Source organism: Vulpes vulpes, chromosome 6 (assembly GCF_048418805.1).
Source record: "Vulpes vulpes isolate BD-2025 chromosome 6, VulVul3, whole genome shotgun sequence".
In the NCBI taxonomy this organism is placed as follows: Eukaryota; Metazoa; Chordata; class Mammalia; order Carnivora; family Canidae; genus Vulpes; species Vulpes vulpes.
In genome coordinates, this window is record NC_132785.1 from 81,586,468 (window position 1) to 81,609,024 (window position 22,557).

The 22,557-nt window shown below is 33.4% G+C and overlaps 1 pseudogene; it reads left to right on the forward strand.

The window, feature by feature from the left end:
- Positions 1-2,705: 2,705 nt before the first annotated feature.
- On the forward strand, positions 2,706-4,151 carry LOC112907831 (protein cereblon pseudogene; annotated as a pseudogene).
- Positions 4,152-22,557: the final 18,406 nt, after the last annotated feature.

Below are 22,557 nucleotides of genomic sequence, written 5' to 3' on the forward strand. Positions count from 1 at the left end.
CTTGGTAATTTACCAAACAAAAATATAGTGTCCAAGGCTCATATTCTCTTTAACTGTTTTAAGTCTTAGAAGCACATGAAATCTCCATTAGTCTTATAGAATGACAGAATTGAAGTAACTCAAGGTCAGGGGTTTTGTTTGTTTGGTTTTTACAGTCTTTGCCAACTTTGAATCTACTGTTTAAAGGCTGGAATGAGGAGTACCATAGAGGTTTGAGACAAGATGAGCTCCAGATATTCCCAACCATTATGAACTTACCTTGAAAAGAAACATGAATAGATGAGTCACTGTGTGTCAGGAGGCCAGCTGCATAACTGGGAGATCCCTGGATTAGTTCAATTTAGACTACAATGTACAATGTCAATGTTTATTAAAGAATATGTGATGAATTGTGCCAAATGAATTGTGTTAATCTGCAGCAATATATATATAATATATAATAGTATATACAAACATATATATATCAATACAATTTATGTATATATATACATACACATACATAAGTAGTGTGATATCTAAAATTATGTATTATATATTATGTTTATTTACACTTAGAAATACAAAATATTCAGTTGTTTAAAGGCTAGTACTAAGTCTGGTAACAATATAACAATATCTAAAGAAGTGAAAAACAAGCCTGTATCGTTTTACCTCTGCTTCCTAGTAACATCCTATATTGAATCTGTTTATCAAATCACTGAGTCACTAATTTTTAAGCCTGCTCAGGGATGGGAGAAAACTTCACAAGAAACAACAAAGGGACTTAGAAGATATTTAACTTCTCAGAATGAGGGAAAAAAAAAAAAAAAACTTTTTCTTTTTTCCACTGAATGCTTTATAGTGAGAAGCTCTAAACTGTCTTTATAAAACTGGGATGTTTATAATTAAACAACAGTGAGTTAATTGACTATCGTGTTTAGTTCCATAATCAAGCAAAGGTGATTTTATATCATGTTTTATTTAGGGCAGAAAAAGGTCAATTATCTTTCTCTTTTTTTATAACATTTGAAGATTGATTTTCATTAAAGAATTTGTCAATAATTGTCATTTAACATAACATGGTACTTAACTGAAATCTTCGCTTATGGAATTGAGTATAACATTTATATAGTTCAGGAGAGCCTGGGGGGTTCAATTGGTTAAGCATCCGATTCTTTTTTTTTTTTTTTAATTTTTTTAAGATTTTAGTTATTTACTTGAGAGAGAGAGAGCAAGGGAAGGGGCAGAAGAAGAGGGAGAGAATCTCAAGCCAACTCCCCACTGAGCAGGGAGTCTAACATGGGGCTCAGTCTCGTGACCTTGAGATAAACCTGAGCCAAAATCAAGAGTTGAAGGCTTAACCAAATTAACCAACCAGGCATCCCAAGCATCTGACTCTTGACCTCAGCTCAGATCTCAATCTTAGGATAGTGAGTTCAAGCCCTACATCGAGCTCTAGGATGGACATGAAGTCTACTTAAAAATATATATATATTATAAAGCTCAAGTATATACCATTTTGAAATTTTCAGGCAATTGAAAGAGTACACGAAGAGAAAATTAAGGACATATGTGATAGAATAATGACAAAAATAAAATTACTTTTCAAATTGTACTTTTAATAAAAAACTTTATAACAAATATTGTGGCTTCCATCTCCTCCCATCAGATATAGCTGTATAGGTAGGTTTTACTGTCAATAAAGTAAGTTTCTACAAGTCAGATAATCTAGGTTCAAATTTTTCTTCTATAAAATTCTGAGTAGTATAACCAGAGCAAATCATTAAACTTCTGTATGTCTTAGTCTGAAATAATATATTTCCACTTTATAGGATTATTTGGATTATAAAATCCACTTCAAATCCACTAGTCTAGCTAGTCCAGCTTCAGCTTTCCAAAGTTTTAATTCTGTCTCTCCCTCCATCTTTGAAGAACATAACAGCTCCCCACAGTTGCTTTGTGACTAATATTTAACCCCCAAATAAGTTTCTTTTATCATGCTAATACTTTTGGGAATATTTTCTTCATTACTGTTTCTCAAGCTAAATTATTTTAATTATATTGTCATTATCCTTCCAGATATTTAACAGATAATGCTTTAGTTTTTAAATGCACCACTTAAGACAAATGTATGTCTTAGAAAACATAAACTAGGGGATCCCTGGGTGGCGCAGCGGTTTGGCGCCTGCCTTTGGCCCAGGGCGCGATCCTGGAGACCCGGGATCGAATCCCACGTCGGGCTCCCGGTGCATGGAGCCTGCTTCTCCCTCTGCCTGTATCTCTGCCTCTCTCTCTCTCTCTCTCTGTGACTATCATAAATAAATAAAAATTAAAAAAAAAAAAAAAAAGAAAACATAAACTAACAAATCAAATTTTGATTGATTTTATTAAAACTCAACAATTTATTCCATAAATGCACTTAGAATATATTCATTATAATTCTACTGAATACTACCTGATTTATCTACCTAATTTTCTATCTTTTATTAATAATGTATTTTCTCTTAAGATATTTGACTTTTTATATGTAACCGCCAAAAAATGAAAGTGAGCACATCATGTGTTTATGATTAGAAATTCAATATTTTTATCATAAAATATGTATGGAAAATTCAAACAAAAATGCATCTTATGAGTTTGAGTCTACAACAAATAATATCAGCATGCATTTTGTAAAAAAAAAATATGATGCTTTAAGCAGTTATTCAAATAAAATATAGTGAGACATGGCCGGCAAGAGAGACCCTCAGGACGCTGCCCACAACATGGGCAACCACCTGCCGCTCCTACCTACAGAGAGTGAGGAAGAAGATGAAATTGAAATGGAAGTCGAAGACCAGGATAGCTAAGAAGCCAAAAAACCAAATGTCATAAATTTTGACACCAGTCTGCCAACATCACATACATATCTGGGCGCTGATATGGAAGAATTTCATGGCAGGACTTTGCATGGCAACAACAGCTGTCAGGTTATGCCAGTCCTGCCACAGGTGATGATGATCCTGATTTTTGGGCAGACCTTACCTCTTCAGCTCTTTCGTCCTCAGGAAGTCAGTATGGTGCGGAATTTAATTCAGAAAGGCAGAACCTTTGCAGTTCTTGTATACAGTAATATACAGGAGAGGGAAGCACAGTTTGGAACAACTGCAAAGATATATGCCTATCGAGAAGAACAAGATTTCGGAATTGAGATAGTGAGAGTGAAAACAATTGGAAGACAAAGGTTCAAAGTCCTTGAACTAAGAACACAGTCAGATGGAATCCAGCAAGCTAAAGTGCAAATTCTTCCTGAATGTGTGTTGCCTTAACCATGTCTGCAGTTCAGTTAGAATCCCTCAATAAATGCCAGATATTTCCTTCAAAACCTATCTCATGGGAAGACCAGTATTCATATAAATGGTGGCAGAAATACCAGAAGAGAAAGTTTCATTGTGCAAATTTGACTTCATGGCCTCGCTAGCTGTATTCCTTATGTGAGGATGAAACTTTAATGGATAGAATCAAGAAACAGCTATGTGAATGGGACGAAAATCTAAAAGATGAGTCTCTTCCTTCAAATCCAATAGATTTTTCTTACAGAGTAGCTGCTTGTCTTCCTATTGATGATTTATTAAGGATTCAGCTCCTTAAAATTGGTAGTGCCATCCAACGACTTTGCTGTGAACTAGATATTATGAATAAATGTACATCTCTTTGCTGTAAACAATGTCAAGAAACAGAAACAACAACCAAAAATGAAATATTCAGTTTATCCTTATGTGGACCGATAGCAGCTTATGTGAATCCTCATGGATACGTGCATGAGACACTTACCGTGTATAAAGCCTGCAACTTGAGTCTGATAGGCCAGCCTTCTACAGAGCACAGCTGGTTTCCTGGGTATGCTTGGACTATCGCCCAGTGTAAGATCTGTGCAAGCCATATTGGATAGAAATTTACAGCCACCAAAAAAGACACATCACCTCAAAAATTTTGGGGTTTGACTTGATCTGCTCTGTTGCCCACAATCCCAGACACTGAAGATTAGATAAGCCCTGACAAAGTAATACTTTGCTTATAAACAAATATGATAGAGATAAAGTTATTTATCAAGTTGGTCTTGTAAAATCAGATCTGCTTCGGAAATTATTGCTTTTGATGCATACCTAAGTAAAAAGCAACATTACATGGCAGGTTACAGTTTCTTATTCAAATGGAATTTGAAGATTTAAACTAAAATATACTATTGAAAAGGATGAAAAGCAGTCTAGAAAATTGGGTTTTTAGGAATATCTACCCTTAGCATCTTGGTACCATTATACTCTGGCTTGCTAGAATGACACTGGTAGGGCAGGAAGACCTCTCTGAGATGGAGGAAATAGTTTCCTGCACAAAACATATTTGTAATTCCTCTAATGCAAGATTAATCGTTTGCTCCTGATACATGGAACCAACCTCTAAAGGGCACAAGTTCCCAAAGCTAGGGTGCCAAGTACATGTTGAAAGAGGCAAAGAAAGGGTTTAATTTGCTTGAGTTTCTCTCATGCTGATTTGTAAATTTTCAAAATATCAAAGAGTGATATGCAAAAAATATGCAAAAATATGCAAAAAAACCCAAATAAAATATAGTGTCAAGGAACTTTAACATATATTTACAAAGATAATGAGAGATGTAAAAGATTGTCATCCTTCATATAAAAGTAGGAAGTATCAATCTTCCCACTGATACTAGTTTTAAAGATCTTTACATATATTTGAGAGTTTTTCGAAAGCTGAAGCATTTTACATCATATATTGTATAATGAAGTGATAATAATATAAGATTTGCTTTCCCAATGTGATGTCAAAAGAGCTGTAATTATTGCCAATTCAATTTATAAATGTCTAATTGCAGGAATAAATAATTAACAACAAACCAGAACTAACAAGTTGTGATTATAACATAAATGATCATCTTCCAGTTTGTCAAATAAATGAATGTGTTTTGGAGATAGAGACAACTATAATAAATAAGTCAATCTGTAGTGTCATTTAACAGTGAGTAAATATATTCATCTTTTGACATTTTAAATACATAATGATTTTTGCATATAACTGCAAGTGACTGTAATTCATTCCCAGTTTGTCCTCTTATAGTGTCTCATTTGTAACACTGCAGTTAAGACTATGTCAGCACTTTCATTATAAAATCCATATTTTAAGCCATTATATGTGATAACAATTATTTTCATAATGAATTTTGGATGGATTGTAAAAGCTCTTCCTAGGAGATATTTTAAATAAATTTTAAAGGCTGATTTTTTTTTATAAGAAGAGTATATCTGACTTTAAGTAGGGTGTGTACTAATAATTATAGGATATTGATGGTTCTGATTTAACTTAATTTCTGACTTTTAATTAGTATTTCTGGTAAATGAAAAAAAGTAGATGTTATTAAAATAACTTCACCTTGGGGCGCCTGGGTACCTCAGTTGTTTGAGTGTCTACCTTCAGCTCAGGTCATGATACCAGAGTCCCAGGATTGAGCCCCACACTGGGCTCCCTGCTCACAGGGATCCTGGTTCTCCCTCTCCTCCCTGTTTGTGCTCCCTCTTGCTATTTCTTGTCTCTCTCTCTCTCAAATAAATAAACAAAATCTTAAAAGTAGAATAACTTCACTTTTCATTAAAAATAAATGAGTATTACATTAGTTCTATAAATATATATATTTAGACTTAGGCAACAATCTTTGATACACTACTATGCCCTTTGAAAGTTGTTTCCAAGTTTTACAAAAAGAGACAGATAGGCAGAAAAATATGTCTGAAATTGTTTGATAACTTTGAATTTGCAAAATCAACTTTAACCAACATTATTAGTTGATAATTAGCTATGTAGATAAACAAAGCTAACTAAAATGCTTCCTACCACACTTTTGTATTTCAACAGCTTACATTTTAAACAAGCCAAAAAATGTGATAGTAATAAATTAATAAATTTCAATACTAATATTGAAAAAATATCTTCTTCATGGTCAAGTTCAATGTAAGACTACTAGCAGAATAGAAGTAAAAGTAAAACTATTAAAATATTATTTCAACATAATGTTTTGTAGGCAATAAAAATTTCATATTTGTTTTAGGTAAAAGTCTATAGTAAAGTCCACAATTACAAATCTGTAAGAATTATATTAAAATTCAAAATTACATTATTTTACTAATTCAATCATCAATATTTTTTACTAGTCATAGAGCTTCTGAAATTTTTTTATGAAGAAGATAAAATTTTGTAATAATTTTGTTATAAAATCTGGAAATTTTATGATGCAAATTATCCCTCAAAAATAATTTTTTAAAAGAAATTCAGCAAGTATATAATCTTTGGAATTACTTGATATACGTCTGTTAGCATTTGTGTTCATAGTAAAATTTCTAAATTGAGTAACTTTTTTAAGTAAAAAAGTGTGTCAATCATATCTCTTGTTATAAAATATATAAAAATAATTACAACTATATTTTTGATACCTAAGTAAATCTTTAAAGTACTAAAAAATATTAAATTACTCATATTCCTGTAAAATTTTGTATACACTTTTCTGAAAATGTGTAAATGTGTGCTAGATATTTAAATATCTTGCTCTTTCCTTGATCACTTTTGAAATAACTAAAATAATATAAAAGATAAAAGTTGTATCAAACCTTCAAGGTTTAGAGTAACATGATCATTAGAACAGATACATAAAGGACTGCTACTGTAATGAAAATATTTGTGTTGGGTTTGAAAAAGTTCCGAGAATTTGGTGATTACTTTTGTGATGAAATGCAAAAGAAGTGGAAATAAAGTAGGTTAAAGAGTCTGCCCAATCAAGCTAAGTATCTATCTGGGATAGATATTGTTGAGTGTGAGAGGCCTTTGGGACAAGTAGGAGCCTATGCTAGATTCCTCCTTTCACTCCAGCTACACTACTGGAGACATTAAAGAGCACTGGGAAGAGGCTAACACTTCCAATCCAGATTAAGTAAAAGGGACCAGATTAACGTTCCGAGATGAAACCGTTAAAAATAAGGAAATATATGTAGGAAAGTAATGGCACTTAAGACCTTAGACATCAGGCAATAAAAGAGATTGTGAAATACGAGGAACAAACAAGGAGTGTACTATAATTGGCTTAGCATATGACTTGGAGAAACGTTACAGGCTGTGGTCCAGGGAGGTAAACACAGCATGAGCCCAGCTATCACCCTGAGCCGAGATTCCAGGGAAATAAAGGTTAATAGCATTTGTAGGGCAGATTAAAAGAAAAGAAGAATGATGTGGATAAAGAGGATTCCAGAGATCTCTACAGGGTCATGTTTGAGTATTTAGGTGAGTCTTGGTCATAGCATGCAGGGGAAGAAAATACCTGAGTCTAAGGAAAGAAAGAGTCAAAATAGGAATAGAGGTACAGTGGTTGCCAGGAGCTCATATCTGGCCTGCAAAATGCCTGTTCCCAAAAGCCAGATAGGAAACCCTCAGAATTCAGGAAATGCCAGTTAGAATGGTAAGATTCTTGCCTTAATTGTGGGGAAAAAAATTAACATTAATATGAACGCAATTCTTCTCCTCCAAACAAAGCAAAACAGAACAAAACACCAGAAGCAGCAGCAGTTTAAAGAAAAACATAATAGATTACACTGTTTCTAGATACCCTATGTCCTAGAACAGATTTTTGTTCTTTTTTTTAAATTTTTGTTCTTTTTAAAAAGATTCTATTTATTTATTCATGAGAGACACCAGTAGAGAGGCAGAGACATAGGCAGAGGGAGGAGAAGCAGGCTCCATGCAGGGAGCCCGATGCAGAACTTGATCCTGGACTCTGGGATCACGCCCTGAGCCAAAGGCAGACGCTCAAACACTGAGCCACCCAGGAGTCCCTAGAATAGAGTTTTAAAGGATGTTAGAGGAAGACAATGCAGTACTCCACAAGATGAAAATCACAGTCTGATATCTAATCCGATATTACCAGTCATGCAAAGAAGGAAGGGAAATACAATTCATAATGAGAAAACTCAAATAAAACTGACCCCCAACTAACAGGTTTTATAACTAGTAGAAAAGACACCAAAGTAGTCAGTATGATTGTATTCTATATGTTCAATTAGCTAAAGCAAGTGTTAGCAAACTTTACTTATTTATTTGTAAAAAGCCAGACAGTAAATAATAATAAAAAAATAGGTTTTGTGAAACCTATAGTTTCTGGTATAACAGCAGTGTAAAAACAGCCATTAATAATATGTAAATAAACGAATGTGGCTATGTTTTAGCATAAGATTATTTACAAAACTGTCCGAATTTAGCCCATGGACTGCAATTTACTGACTCCTGAGGCAGAAGAAATAATTAATATTGAAGAAGATATTACAGAAGAAAATATCACTGAACAAATCAGTAGAAACTATTCAAACACAGAGAGCAATAGACACAACAGAAGTTATCCAAAATGAAACATAGAAACTTTTTTGAAAATCATTAGTGAACTGGGGCAAAGTTTCAAGTAACCAAATAACTGTAATTGGAGTCCTCCAAGGAGGTGAAAGCAATAGACTAACAAAAATAGTTTTCCTTCAACACTTTAAATCTTTCGCTCTATCCTCCTCTCTTCCCATGGTTTCTTAAGAGATTCCCAATGTAATTCTGATTTCTGCTCCTCTGTAAAGGAAGTATTCCCCCCAAGCCTGACATCTTTAAAGATTTTCTACATGTCTTTAATTTTCTGTAGTTTGAGTGTGGAAATATTCATGTTTACCGGTTGGGTGTTCTCAGAATTTCCTATATCAGTGGTTTGGTATCATTAATTTTAAAAAAGTTCTGTCATTATCTCTTCCTTTTTTCTTCTCCTCTGGTATTCCAAATATGTGGATATCTTTAATAATTTTCTCATAGTTCTTGGTTATTTTCTTCCACCTTTTCATTCTTTTTTCCCCTTGCATTCCAATTATGTTTCTTTTTTAAAAAAAAGATGTCATTTGTTTATACATGAGAGAAAAAGGGAGTCAGTGACACAGGCAGAAAGAGAAGCAGGCTCCATGCAGGGACCCCGATGTGGCACTCGATCTCGGGACTCCAGGATCATGCCCTGGGCCAAAGGGAGGTACCAAACTGCTGAACCACTCAGGCATCCCTATAAGATTCTGTTGGCATGTCTTTAAACTCCTTGTTTGTTTTTTTTCCTTTGTATTCTCTGTTATATTGATGATCCCATTTAAAGGCATCATTTCTTTTCTGATGTGTTTGATTGCTTGCACTTCCTTTTGATTCTATCTTAGAGTTTAATCTCTCTGCTTACATTATCCATATGTTCTTTCATGCTGTCCAGTCTAATAATTCCAACACCTTTGCCATATCTGAGTCTGTTTCTCATGTTTTCTCTATCTCTTTAAGCTGTGTTTCTTGTCTTTTAGTATGTTTTTGGTAGTGGCTTCATAGTTTGTTATTGTTGAAAGCCTGCTATGGACTAAATTGTGTCAACTCAAAAACCATATTTTGAAGCCCTAATCCTCAATACAATTGTATTTGGAGATAGGACCTCAATGAGGTGATAAGGTTTAGATGATGTCCTAAAGTTGTGGCCCCAATCCAGCAGCACTGGTGTCCTTATAGAAAGAGGAAGACAACAGAATTTTCTCCCTTCACCATGTGAAGAAAAGCTCAAAGACGTCTGCCTGCAAACAAGAAAGATCTCACCTGAAACCAAATTAGCTTGATTCTTCATCATGGACCTTCTGGCCTCCAGAATTATGAGAAAATACATTTTTGTTGTTAAAGTTTCCCACTCTGTGCTATCTTCTTAGGAAAGCATGAGCTGACGGACGAAACTGCACATAATATACTGGGTAAAAGTAATCAAGTTAAATAGGCCTTTATTGTGAGTTTTTTTGCGTGTGTGTTTCTAATCAGGAGTTAGGCTCTTTTTACTGTTTGTTGTAGCTGCAAGTGCCAGAGACTAAAATGCCCTTTAGTGTTCTTTGTTTGTCTCCTGTGTTGTCTCCTGTTTGTCTCTGCAGAGAGTTCTGTTTAAGTGAGGTCTGAGATGCGCAGTACTTGTGGTTGTACTCCCTGTATAAGAAGGTAAGGTTTGGGGAAAGCGGAAGGATCTTATAATCCTAGCAGGAGTCCTCAATTTTTTAGTGCCTCTGTACTCCTGGAGTGTGACTTTCACAAGTGTTTCTCAGATTTGTTCCCCCACCTTAGGTGAGACAGGAAGGCTAGAAGGGACTGCAGTGAGAGGTTTGTTTCCCAAAGTCCATTATACTTGCAAATCCCCATTCAGTTAGACACTGGGAAAATGAGTTCCTTTGAGGAAAGCCATGTTAAGATGTATAGAATGTTCCAGACATATTTAAAGATAGCTCCTTTTCTTCCTCCATGGGAAGCACAAGGAGATTTTATTTTCTTTTTCATTTCTGCTCTTTGCTGTAAAACCTTATAGGGTTTCTGGAGGTAAAATTCACAAATTCATGGATATCCTCTCCTAATTTTAAGAACTACTGGAATTTTTAAACTCTCAATCTTATCCACATTGAACTGCCAGCAATTCTTCAGTTGTCTAAGTTTTGTGAGCCATATAGTTTACATACAACATAGCCATTGTAACTGTGGTGTGAAACAACCATTGAATAGTTTGTAAATAGGTGGATGTAGCAGTGTTTCCATATACTAGTTCCAGTGAAAGTTTCTATCCCTGGGCTTGTTTTCCAGCAAGCTATGATTCTGTCTCTGCCTCTCTCTCTGATTTTCAGCACAACAGTTTGTCCTGTGCCCTCAGTACTTGTGGATCTAAGAAGAGTTGCTGCTTTTCAGTTTGTTTAGCTTTTGTTTTTGTGTGAAGACTGGAGTGATAACTTCCAAGCCTCTTTCAGTTGGACTGAAAAGTGGAAGTCTCAAAATATGGCCAGTGTTTACAAGGAAGTGACAAATGTTTACAAAACTGATGAAAACTATAAATTCACAGATCCAGGAAACAAACCTCAAGGAAAAGACACATGAAGAAAACTGCCCAAAGCAAATTGTATTAGTTTCTAAGGACTGCTGTAACAAATTACTACAGATTTAGTGGCTTCAACAAGACATTTATTTTCTCGCAGTTTGAAAGGCTAGAAATCTGAGATTGAGGTGTTAGTAGGATTTGTTCCTTCCAAGGGCTATAAGGGAAGAATCTGCTTCAGGCTTGAGAAGGATCATCTTTTCCCTGAGTTTTCACATTGTCTTCCTTCTGTACGTGTCTGGTTCCCACTTTTGTCTTCTTATAAGGACACCAGTAATACTGGATTAGGGTCTACATAGATGACCTTGTTTATTTTAATTACCCCTTTAAAGACCCCATCTCAAAAAAATATATATAAAGACCCCATCTCTAAATAAGCTCATATTCTGAACCACCAGGAACTAGGACTTCAGCATATGAACTTCTGGAGAGAGGGGACACAATTCAGCCCCTAGTACACAACATAATCTTTTTTTTTTTTTTAGAGACCAGCAATAAGAAGAAAGTCTTAAGATCAGCCAGATTTCAAAAGAACACATTGTATACAAAGGAACAAAGGTAAAAAATGATAGTAGACTTCTTATCCAGTTCGATGCAAGAGGAATATGAAGACGCCCAAACACCAGGTCAGTTTTGTCTACAGGACATTTACTGAATTCTAGGAACTACACTTGATGCAGGGGAGCTATGCTATGTGTTTTAAAGACCCAAAGGGAGAAAAAAAAGGAAAAAAAAACTCTCATAATTTCTCAATATTTAGAAGTCAGATAAATTGTATATTGAAGGTGACCTGCTTCAATCTTTCAGCCGGTCTTTCTAACAAAGAGATTTGCCAGATTTTAAGCTGTGAGGTGGAAAGGGCAGGAGGGGGAGTATAAAATGAAGATGAAGGGATTTACTCAAAACTCACACAGGACAAAACTGAATCTCCCACAGTATTCAGTTTCTCAATTTAAAGTCCATATTTTTTTTTTACTCCTAAGTTTTGCAAAATCCCAAGGATAGGGATAGAAGATATACTTCTCCTTAAAGCCACAGAAGGGAGGAGAACTTTAGAGCAAGAAAGGAAAAAAAAAATGTGGGGGGAGGAGGTATCTTATCTCTAAGCCTTTGATAAGAAAAGGTTTTATACCTCCCTAAAAGAGCCTGACACACAGAAATCTTCCAAAGCCCAATAAAATGTTTAATTTGCATTCAGTGTACCTGGAAATGTCTTCTAGATCCTCTTGACCCCAACTTATTTGTGTAAGAGTTCCCTGTCAGAATTAGCTCCCAAATTTGTTGGTTAGGAAAATAATGCAATTAACACTCCAGGGGACCTACACAGAGAACAGCTTTATCTCTCAAAACAAGGATAAACATTTTATGTTTTGATAAACATAGATAATTAGAAAGTGTTCATGTTTTCTAGCACTTATAGTTTTGCTCTGGTTAGATACTAATAGCTTGATTTTTGTAGGTATTAAGATACCATAAAATAAAAGCTCATTTATACTCAGTCACAGATTTAATGTAAAGAAAGTCAAGCTGAATATTTATTAATGGGATTAACAGATACTGAAACATATTAAAGGAATATAAGATGCAAAATGTAGCAAAATTTAAACAGGTTAGGAAATTCTGACTAAAGCATAAAAGAACTTTTTGAAGCTTACCAGGTAAGCAATCAGGTTTTTTTTCCACCTTGATTAAACATTTAGTTAATGAACTAAAATAGAGTAATAGAACTGCTGGGGACCAAATTAAAATAAAAGTGAAAGAATTATTAGGCAACTTTGAAAGAAATTATAAAACAAAGAGGACAAGGAGAAGAGACTTGGAAGATGGATCAGATCTATAATGCAAATAATAGGAATTCTAGAAATAAAAAAAAATAAATGATGAAAAATAATTGAGATCAGTAGGATATTTATCTGAGCCGAAAAGGGACCTAAATTGCATACTTTATAGGTCCATTAATTCCTAAGGAAAATTATTAAAATTATACACACCCTATATGTAGATAAATATCTTAATGATAGTCCTCATTTCACAATTAAAAAAAAACTTAAATTTTCCAGAGGAAACAAAAAATATTTTTATAATAAAATCATATTGAATTTGGCTTTTCATTTTCAATAATGTGAATACATTCTTATATGATATAAAACACAGTGAAATAAAGGGATTGGACCCTGAAATCTATACCCAACCAGGATAGAATTTTTCTGTCATGGCAAGAAGACAAAAAGAAAAGAAAAACAACAACAACAAAAAAATGGAGGTATATGTGAATACTCAGAGTATTCCTCTCATATAGTATAATGTATTTGAGAAAAATATGTGTTCTAAGCATAATTACCTTTAAAAGAGGCATCTTATTAGGGATTAAGGTTTATTTTTGAAATGTTCCTGACAGTTAAAACACATATGTTCTATTATGTCTATTATCAGAAATATTAATCAGGGCAGCCTCGGGTGGCTCAGCGGTTTAGCGCCTGCCTTCAGCCCAGGGCCTGATGCTAGAGACCCAGGATTGAGTCCCATGTTGGGCTCCCTGCATGGAGCCTGCTTCTCCCTCTACCTGTGTCCCTGCCTCTCTCTCTCTCTCTCTCTCTCTCTTTCTCTTTCTCTCTGTGTGTGTGTCTCTCATGAATAAATAAAAATCTTAAAAATATATATATTAATCAGAGTAAGTGGTAACACAAGGAGTCAAATTGTCAAATCCAATTGCCAAGGACCATATACATAATACTGAAATGATTTGAAGGATACTGATGATTTAAAGAATACAGGGAATTACAAGACACAGAGTAACCATTCTTTCCAGGAGGAATCCAGGACATCGCACAAAGCTTTCCATAAATCCTTTCTCTCCATAAGTAGAATACCTTCTACTTTGGATTTAGTATATAAAATCCATTCAAACCAATTCACATGGAGACCTTACTTATAAAGACTGTGCCATTTCACTAATGGAATGTTTTCATTTTATCTTCCACTATCAATTCACCTTATACAATTATCCTTTATTATTCATCCAGACATCATAAATTCCATAAAAATTAAAGTAGTTAAGGTAGTCTTGTTGTATTTTTTTTTTTTTACAATAAATGGCCCAGGTTTAAAAAAATTCATAGGTAATGAAAATTCATTAGCTTTCTTTTAGTATGTATCAAAAGTATTTTCAAGAGTTTTGTATGCTAGTGTTACTCTCCAGCCACTCCTGATCAAGAAAAAGACCTTAGCCTTTTCCTTGCTATGGCAGAATATTAAACAAAAAGTAGTAACAAAAAGGAATACACCAAAACTCAAAAATGGCAGTAAAAGAAGGAAAATGACAAAAAGAGAGAAAAATATAAATGCATAATAGTAAACTGTAAAATATGATTAACCATTTCTTTAGTGTAATAAATAAAAATGTGATGAATTCCCCACGGAAATAGTAAAAAAAGTCTGTATATAGTACAAGTAGAAAACATTAAGAATCAAGATTATGCAAACAAAACTTAACTATGAATATATAAATATGCATATGAACTGATAAAGTTTATTTTATATAAATTTAAGTTGATATTTAAGTTTCATTCTTACAAACAGTATAAGACAAAACAGGTCTCAAAAATTTCAAGGAATTAGGAATATCAACAAAAACATGCTATTTAAAAAATATATAGTGTAGCTAAATTAGAAATACATATGTAAATATACATATTAAATGTGTTTGAATTATTTTTTATTACTTTTTTTGTAGTTTCAAGTTTTTATTTAAATGCCTGTTAGTTAAGGACACGTGGGTGGCTCAGTGGGTTGAGCATCTAACTCTTAGATCTATCTCTGAGTTTCAGCTCAGGTCATGATCTCATAGCCATGACATTCAGCCCCCTATTGGGGTCCATGCTCAGTGAGGAGTCAGCTTGAAGATTCTCTCCCTCTGCCCCTTCCTGAATTTGCTTTTTCTCTCAAATAAATAAAATAAATATTTTTAAAAATAAATATAAACTCTAGCCAGTTAACATCCAGTGTAATTTGGGTTTCAGGCACAGAATTTAGTGATCCATCACTTACATATAGTACCCAGTGTTCAACACGAGTGCCCTCCTTAATACCCATCAACTATTTATCACATCCCACTCTCATCCCTCCTCCAGTAACTCTCAGTTTGTTCTCTATGGTTAAGAGTCTGTTTTATGGTTTGCCTCTCTCTTTTTATAACCCCCTTATGTTCACCTGTTTTGTTTCTTAAATTCCACATGCCACTGAAATCATATGGTATTTGTCTTTCTCTGACAGACTTATTTCACTTAGCATACATAATACTCTTTAGCTCCATCCACATTGTTGTAAATGGAAAGATTTCATTCATTTTAATGGCTGAGTAATATTCCATTATGTATATACACTTCTTCTTTATTCATTCATCAGTTGATGGGCATTTAGACTCTTTCCATTATTTGGCTATTGTTGAAAATGCTGCTGTAAACATCAGGAGGCATGTACCCCTTTGAATCAGTATTTGTGTATCCTTTGGATAGACACATAGTAGTGTAATTGTTGGACCATATGGTAGTTCTATTTTTAACTTTCTGAGGAACCTCCTTACTGTTTTCCAGAGTGGCTGCATCAGTTTGCATCCCTACAACAGGTGGGAACAGGTTTCCCCTTTCTCCACATCTGGGCCAACATCTGTTGTTTCCTGTGTTGTTAATTTTAGCCATTCTGACAGGTGTGAGGTGATATCTCATTGCAGTTTTGATTTGTATTACCCTGATGATGAGTGAATGTTGAGCATCTTTTCATGTGTCTATTAGCCATCTGGATGTCTTCTTTGGAAACATGTCTATTCTGTCTTTTATCCATTTCTTAACTGGATTATTTGTTTTTTGAGTGATGAGTTTTATAAATTTTAGGTTCTAACCCTTTATTAGTCATGTCATTTGCAAATATCATCTCGCATTCTGAAGGCTGCCTTTACATTTTGTTAGTTGCTTCTTTTACTGTGCAGAAGCTTTTTATCTTAATGAAGTCCTAACAGTTCATTTTTTTCCTTTTGTTTCCCTTGCCTCATCTCTAGTAAGAAGTTGCTATGGCTGAAATCAAAGAGATTATGACATGTGTTCTCCTCTTGGATTTGTATGGCTCTAAGTCTCATATTTAGGTCTTTCACCATTTTAAATTTATTTTTGTGTATGCGTAAGAAAGTGGTCCAGTTTCATTGTTCTGCATGTAACTGTCCAGTTTTCCCAACACCACTTGTTAAAGAGACTATTCCACCTCCCCCAATGGATATTCTTTCCTGCTTTCTCAAAGATTAGTTGACCATACGGTAGTGGGTACATTTCTGTTTTTGTTTGTTTGTTTGTTTGTTTTCTATTCTGTTACATTGATCTCTGTGTCTGTTTTTGTGCCAGTACCATACTGTCTTGACCACAGCCCTGTAATGTAACTTGAAATCCAGAAATGTGATGCCTACAGCTTTGCTTTTCTTTTTCAAGATTGCTTTGGCTATTCAGAGTCTTTTGTGGTTCCATATAAATTTTAGGATTGTTTGTTCTAGTTCTGTGAAAAGTGCTGTTGGTATTTTGATAAGGATTGCTTTGGGTAGTATAGAAATTTTAACAATATTCTTGATTTTTTTTATGAAGCCCAATATAACTCTGGTATTAGAAAGGAAACAACACTGGAAATGACAAAATATTTAGAATTGAATGTTAGTAACATTACATATCAAAGCAGAAAGGATAAAACTAGAATAGTAATTAGAGATGTTGAAGCTTTAAAATATTTTTTATAAATATTTTGTTGAAAACAAATGCACAGCATTGTCTTAGTTCAGGCTACTACAAAAAAGTGCCAGAGAAGGGGTGGCTAATAAATGACAAGAGTTTATTCTTCATACTTCTAAAGGCTGAAAGTCTGTGATCAGGTTTATCTGCATGGTTTAATTCTGATAACTTTCTTTCTAAAAATTCTGATAAGAACTTTCTTTCTGGTTGCAAACTACAAATTTCACATGTCATTATACGGCAGAGAACAGAGTAGAAATGAGCTTTCTTGTGACTCTTATAAGAGCATTATTTCATTAATAAGAGCTCCACCTTCGTGAATTTATCTCATCGAGGTTACCTCCCAAAGCCCTGCCTCCTAATATCAACACATTACAGAATAGGATTCCAACACATGAATTTTGTGGGGCACGTTCAGTTAATAACATACATGTTCTATTGAACAATAAGATTGTTAAAAATTAATCAAAAGTTACTCTAAAGGAATAATAATAAGAGTAGAAATCATGAAATAGAAAACTGAAAAATAGGAGATATTAAGAGGTTAAAAATAAAACCCTTAAAAAAAGTCTATGCAATAGCTTGATCTCCAGTAATATATTTAAAGAGAAAAATGAATAAAAATAGTATTAGGAAGAAAAAAGTGGACATAATGTTATCACTTAACAAATAATAATATTTACTCCATTGCTAATGGAAAACTTGAGGACATTTTTTTTTAGAATATTTATTTTTAAATAGTCACAGATGTTAGATACAATAATTTATGTATACTTAAATATAGTTACTATCCTAAATGTAACTGTAGTTATATAATAATGTATTTTTTCTAGAATGTTTCTTCTTCTGATCAATAACACAAAATAAATAATGAAAGGATAAAAATTATTATTTTAAATTGAAGTTCTTAGTTATGGGTAAAAATATGGGTTCTGGGGATCACTTATAATATTTCCTTTGTTCATTTTAATGAAAATTAAATTGACAGAATTTTTCTGATATTGTAAAGGCTTGAGAAGAAGAGAAAAAGTAGGCTAATCATAAATTATGTACAATGAACTATATTCACGTTTTATGAATTTTTATTTTTATGATGTGGTATACTAAATGATACGGTGTAATATACTAGAAAGCTGAAAGTTTGGCATTCATTTGTAGTTATTATTTTGTTAATTGTCTTCTGGATCATATTATAACTTTCAGCATATCTGAAACATTAAAGATTCTGTGGCACTCAGTCGGAGATCTTCTCACAAAGTTGACACATTGCCATTTATCATTAAACATTATGCCATTTTCCAGTCAGTCTTCATGACAGTGCTCATATCCCAACCAACTTTGATAAATTTTGCATAATATTACATCTAACATCACATTCAGCATGTGAACAGCCTCAATATATGTCAGTATATATATAGCAATTCTGTCAAAAATCATTCTGTGTTGCCTAATATTATACATCTTTTAGAATTCAATCTACTTATTGTCTGGGATCACATTATAATGCATTTAAACTTCTTCCTTCAGTTTTATTTTAAAAATTATTTCCTGAATAGAATGGTTAGTAATACTGAGGAATATTAGAGGATTTACATCTCCATATATTGTTTAGGATAACCAGATATCATTGTAAATAGTTTGTGAATGTGTTAGTTTCTTTGATGCCAAGACAAATTATACATGCTATTTAATACCTACTGAGTATACTTTCTTTTCTTGTTAGCAAAAGTTAAAAGCAATATTTTAATTATTTTATTTTAATGAAAATACCTTTGTTCTTCACCAAAGTATTTATGAGTTTAGTTTGTTAATAAGTACTAATAAATCTTTCCTTTCTACTTTACCACATTTGCATGTTATTTATTTTTAAATTATTATTATTTTGAGTATAGATGGCATGCAGTTCTATTCTTTTCAGGTATACAAGATAAAGATTCAAACCTACATGTTAAGCTATTCTCATCACAAGTGTAGCTACCATCTGTCACCCTACAATGTTATTATATTATCATGTAATGTATTCTTTATACTGTGCCTTTTACTCCCATGATTTATTCATTCCCTAATTGAAAGCCTATATCTTCCCCTCCCTTTTTCACCCATTTTGCTCTTCCTCTGACCTTCTCTCTAGTGACCAGTTTGATCTCTGTATTTATGAGTATGATTCTACTTTCTGTTTATTTATTCATTTGTTTTTTAGATTCCACAGATGACCGAAATCATATGGTATTTGTTTTTGTCAGTCTGACTTATTTCACTTAGCATAATACCCTCGAGGTCCACTGAATTTTTTACAAATGGTAAAATACCGTCTGTTTTTATGGCTGCATAATATTTCATTGTGTTTGTATGTGTGTATTTATACCACATACCACATCATCTTTATCCATTCATCTATCAGGGGACTTCCATATGTTGGCTATTGTAAATAATGCTGTGATAAACATTGGGGTACACATATCCTTTCAAATTACTGCTTTTGTTTTCTTTGGGTAATACTGAAATTATTGGATGATATGGTATTTCTACTCTAATTTTTTGAGAAGCCTCCATACTCTTTTCCATAGTTGCTATACCAAATATTCCCATCAGGAGTATACAAGCATTCCTTTTTCTCCACAAACTTGCCAAAACCTGGTATTTCTTGTCTTTTTGATTTTTAGCCTTTTTGACAGGAGTGAGTTGGTAGCTTATTATGTGTTTTTTTCTTTTGTGTGTGTGTGTGTGTGTGTGTGTTTAAGTTTTTATTTAAATTCAAGTAAATAACATACAGCGTAATATTAGTTTTGGGTGTATTATATAGTGATTTGACACTTTCACATAATAACCAGTGCTCATTACAGCAAATGCACTCTTTAATCCTCATTACCTATTTTACCTATCCCCTCCACCTACCTCCCCTCTGGTAACCATCAGTTTGTTCTCTATAGTTGAGTCTTTTTTGGTTTGCGTCTCTCTCTCTTTCTCTCTCTCTCTCTTTTACCCTTTGCTCATTTGTTTTATTTCTTAAATTTGATTTTCATTTCCCTGATATTATTGATGTTGAGCATCTTTTCATGTGTCTGTTGGTCATCTGTATGTCTTCTTTGGATAAATGTCTATTCAGATCCTCTGCCCATGTTTTAATTGGATATACCTAATAAGGGGTCAGTATCCAAAATATATAAAGAACTTATAAGAATCAACACCAAAAAAAGAAAAAGAAAAAAGTGTGATATTAATGTGTGGAAGAATAAACCTCCACTTATCTGACTACTGGATTAAAGCACTCTTGCCCCTTGTTTAAACATACAGAGTGACATTTATGAACTGCAAAGACTCACTCACATATGGTGGGCTACTTCATGCTGTCTTCTAAAACTGTTAGCTTAGGTGTACATTGGCTAAATGTCTGCTCTCAAATGTTTGTTAGTTTTACCTGTGGTAGTAGATTAATTAAATATTTTAAAGCTATTTTATTAAATATTATCTTAACTATATTTGGAAAAGAGTGTGTTTATATAAAATCATTGTTGAAGTATTTTGAAAAACTTTAAAAAGACTTTCAAATTAGCAATAAATGCCAGGTATTTAATAGATAATTAAACTATAATAATTCTATGCACATATTATTTCACACGGATTTTTAAGTTCTTGATTATGTATGAAGAATTTTTTTTAAGTTGAAAATAGGAGAAGATGCAATTTTGATTTTTTTTTTCAAGAACTTTGCCAGAGAACTACTATAATGCAACATATATTTAGTGGAATTGTTTGCTTATAAAAAATTGGTGAAAATGTGCATTTATATATTTTTAAAAATATATTTAAAGCTAAATATCACCTTTAAAACAGTTTATTAACTTATCCATTGCAATGTCATCAGATTCCAAAAGTTTTGTTGATTGCAAAAAAGTCTAGTTTGGTAGGGTTGTATCTAGTATTAATTGTGTTCATCATATAAGAACATCTTGTGCTTCTGCTTTATTAATGTTATCATAAACCTGCTTTATTTTAAGTATATATGTAATACTTAAAAACTCCTACCCCCTTTGCATTTGCCTTTATCCTGTAAAAATATGTGTCTTCTAATTTTAGTGTCCTAAATAGTGTTTGAACAGGTTTTAGCACCACTCTTACTACACTACATTTTTCCCAAATGGATTTTTAAACAACACAAGTCAAAGGACTCATGTGCAAATTCTTCATAGCCTATCTTCATAGATCAACCAAGTAGACTACTCAATACAAGGCTTTCAATTAGAAATGAGTCTAGTACATAGATAGGAGTATTATAGGCCAATAGCTAAATAAATATTCAAAAGGCACATAAACAAACCAAGCATAGGAAAATATATGATATTAATAGCACACTCCCCTTTCTGCTATACAAGGCCCAAAAAAGAAATTTTTGAAGTCTGTATATCATATAGGTCTGGATGGAAGTTATTGCTAATTTCTTTAGGTCAAGTATCAGGACTGCTGGGCAGCCCGGGTGTCTCAGCGGTTTAGCGCCACCTTCAGCCCAGGGCCTGATCCTGGAGACCTGGGATAGAGTCCCCTGTCAGGCTCCCTGCATAGGGCCTGCTTCTCCCTCTGCCTGTGTCTCTGCCTCTCTTTTTCTCCTCTCTGTGTATTCTCATGAATAAATAAATAAAATATTAAAAAAAAAAAAGAATCATGACTGCTTAAATACATTGATTTCCAGGTAGTTTGTTTGCCTTCCTTGCTAGAAATTAATGAAGTTTGAATTTGGTCTTAAAATGTGAATTAGAAAAATTAGATATATTCAACAAAATTTCTGCTATCTGAACTCACACTACAAAGTCTCATTTTTTTTCTCCATTAAACAATGGGTTCCTCACCCTTCCTTCTAGGCTAGTCTTCTGTACCTTTCCAAGGGTAATTCTACAAGTGTACTGCAGTACTCCTTAGTATGTGTTCAAATATGTTATCTTGGTTATGCTATAGGGTTTACTTATATTTAGAAAACAAAGCACCCTTATAATGTAATTACACTGAATGTTATAATTTCTCTTTAATTAATTTTATATTCTCTTTTAGTAATTCTATTTAAATATAAGCTGATTGTTATTTAGTGTCGTTTGAGGAAGCATCTCTCTTCTTAAGCACAATCATGTTTTCTGTGGTCCTATAATGACTTGCATATTATTGACTCTCCCACCTCTTTCCTCTGTCTTTAATTTTACCTTTGCTTCTTCATCTTTCTTTTGTAGAATTTAAATGCAAGTCTTTATTTGTTTTGGCTTTGTTTTTTTTTTAATCTTTCGAACCCATTTTCTGTCTTACTACTATTGTGGCTATCCTCTTAACAGCCTAAATGATCCCCATTTTCTGATTCAGTTTCCTCATCTAACCCTCCTCAATTTTCTTTGCCTCTATTTCTATCAGTACATTGAATGAGCCCTCATTAAGATCAGCAATTACCTCTATTAATTAAAATTTAAAGATTGATTTATTGGATAACTTTATGTCATCATTCTACACATTTGATAATTTCTTCAAATTGAAACACTCCCATCCATAATTCCCTGAGCTTTCTTTACAGCCATGGCCACTTCCCCTCAGGCTTCTTCTAGAACATATAACTCTCCCGTTAAATCTTGGAACTTCTAAAAATGTAGGTCCAGTTTCACTTTTGTGGATATTCTTGTCTTCAGGGGAGTAATGCTTCTGCCATTGGTTACCCTTTTCAACATCTGCTATCAGTACTTAGAGCCCCCAAATACTTGCTACCTCCTTCGTCACAGATCTGATATCCGATTCATTGGTACGTCATCTTGAACATCCCAGAATCATCTAAAACACCATGTCAAAAGCTGAAACTTTGAT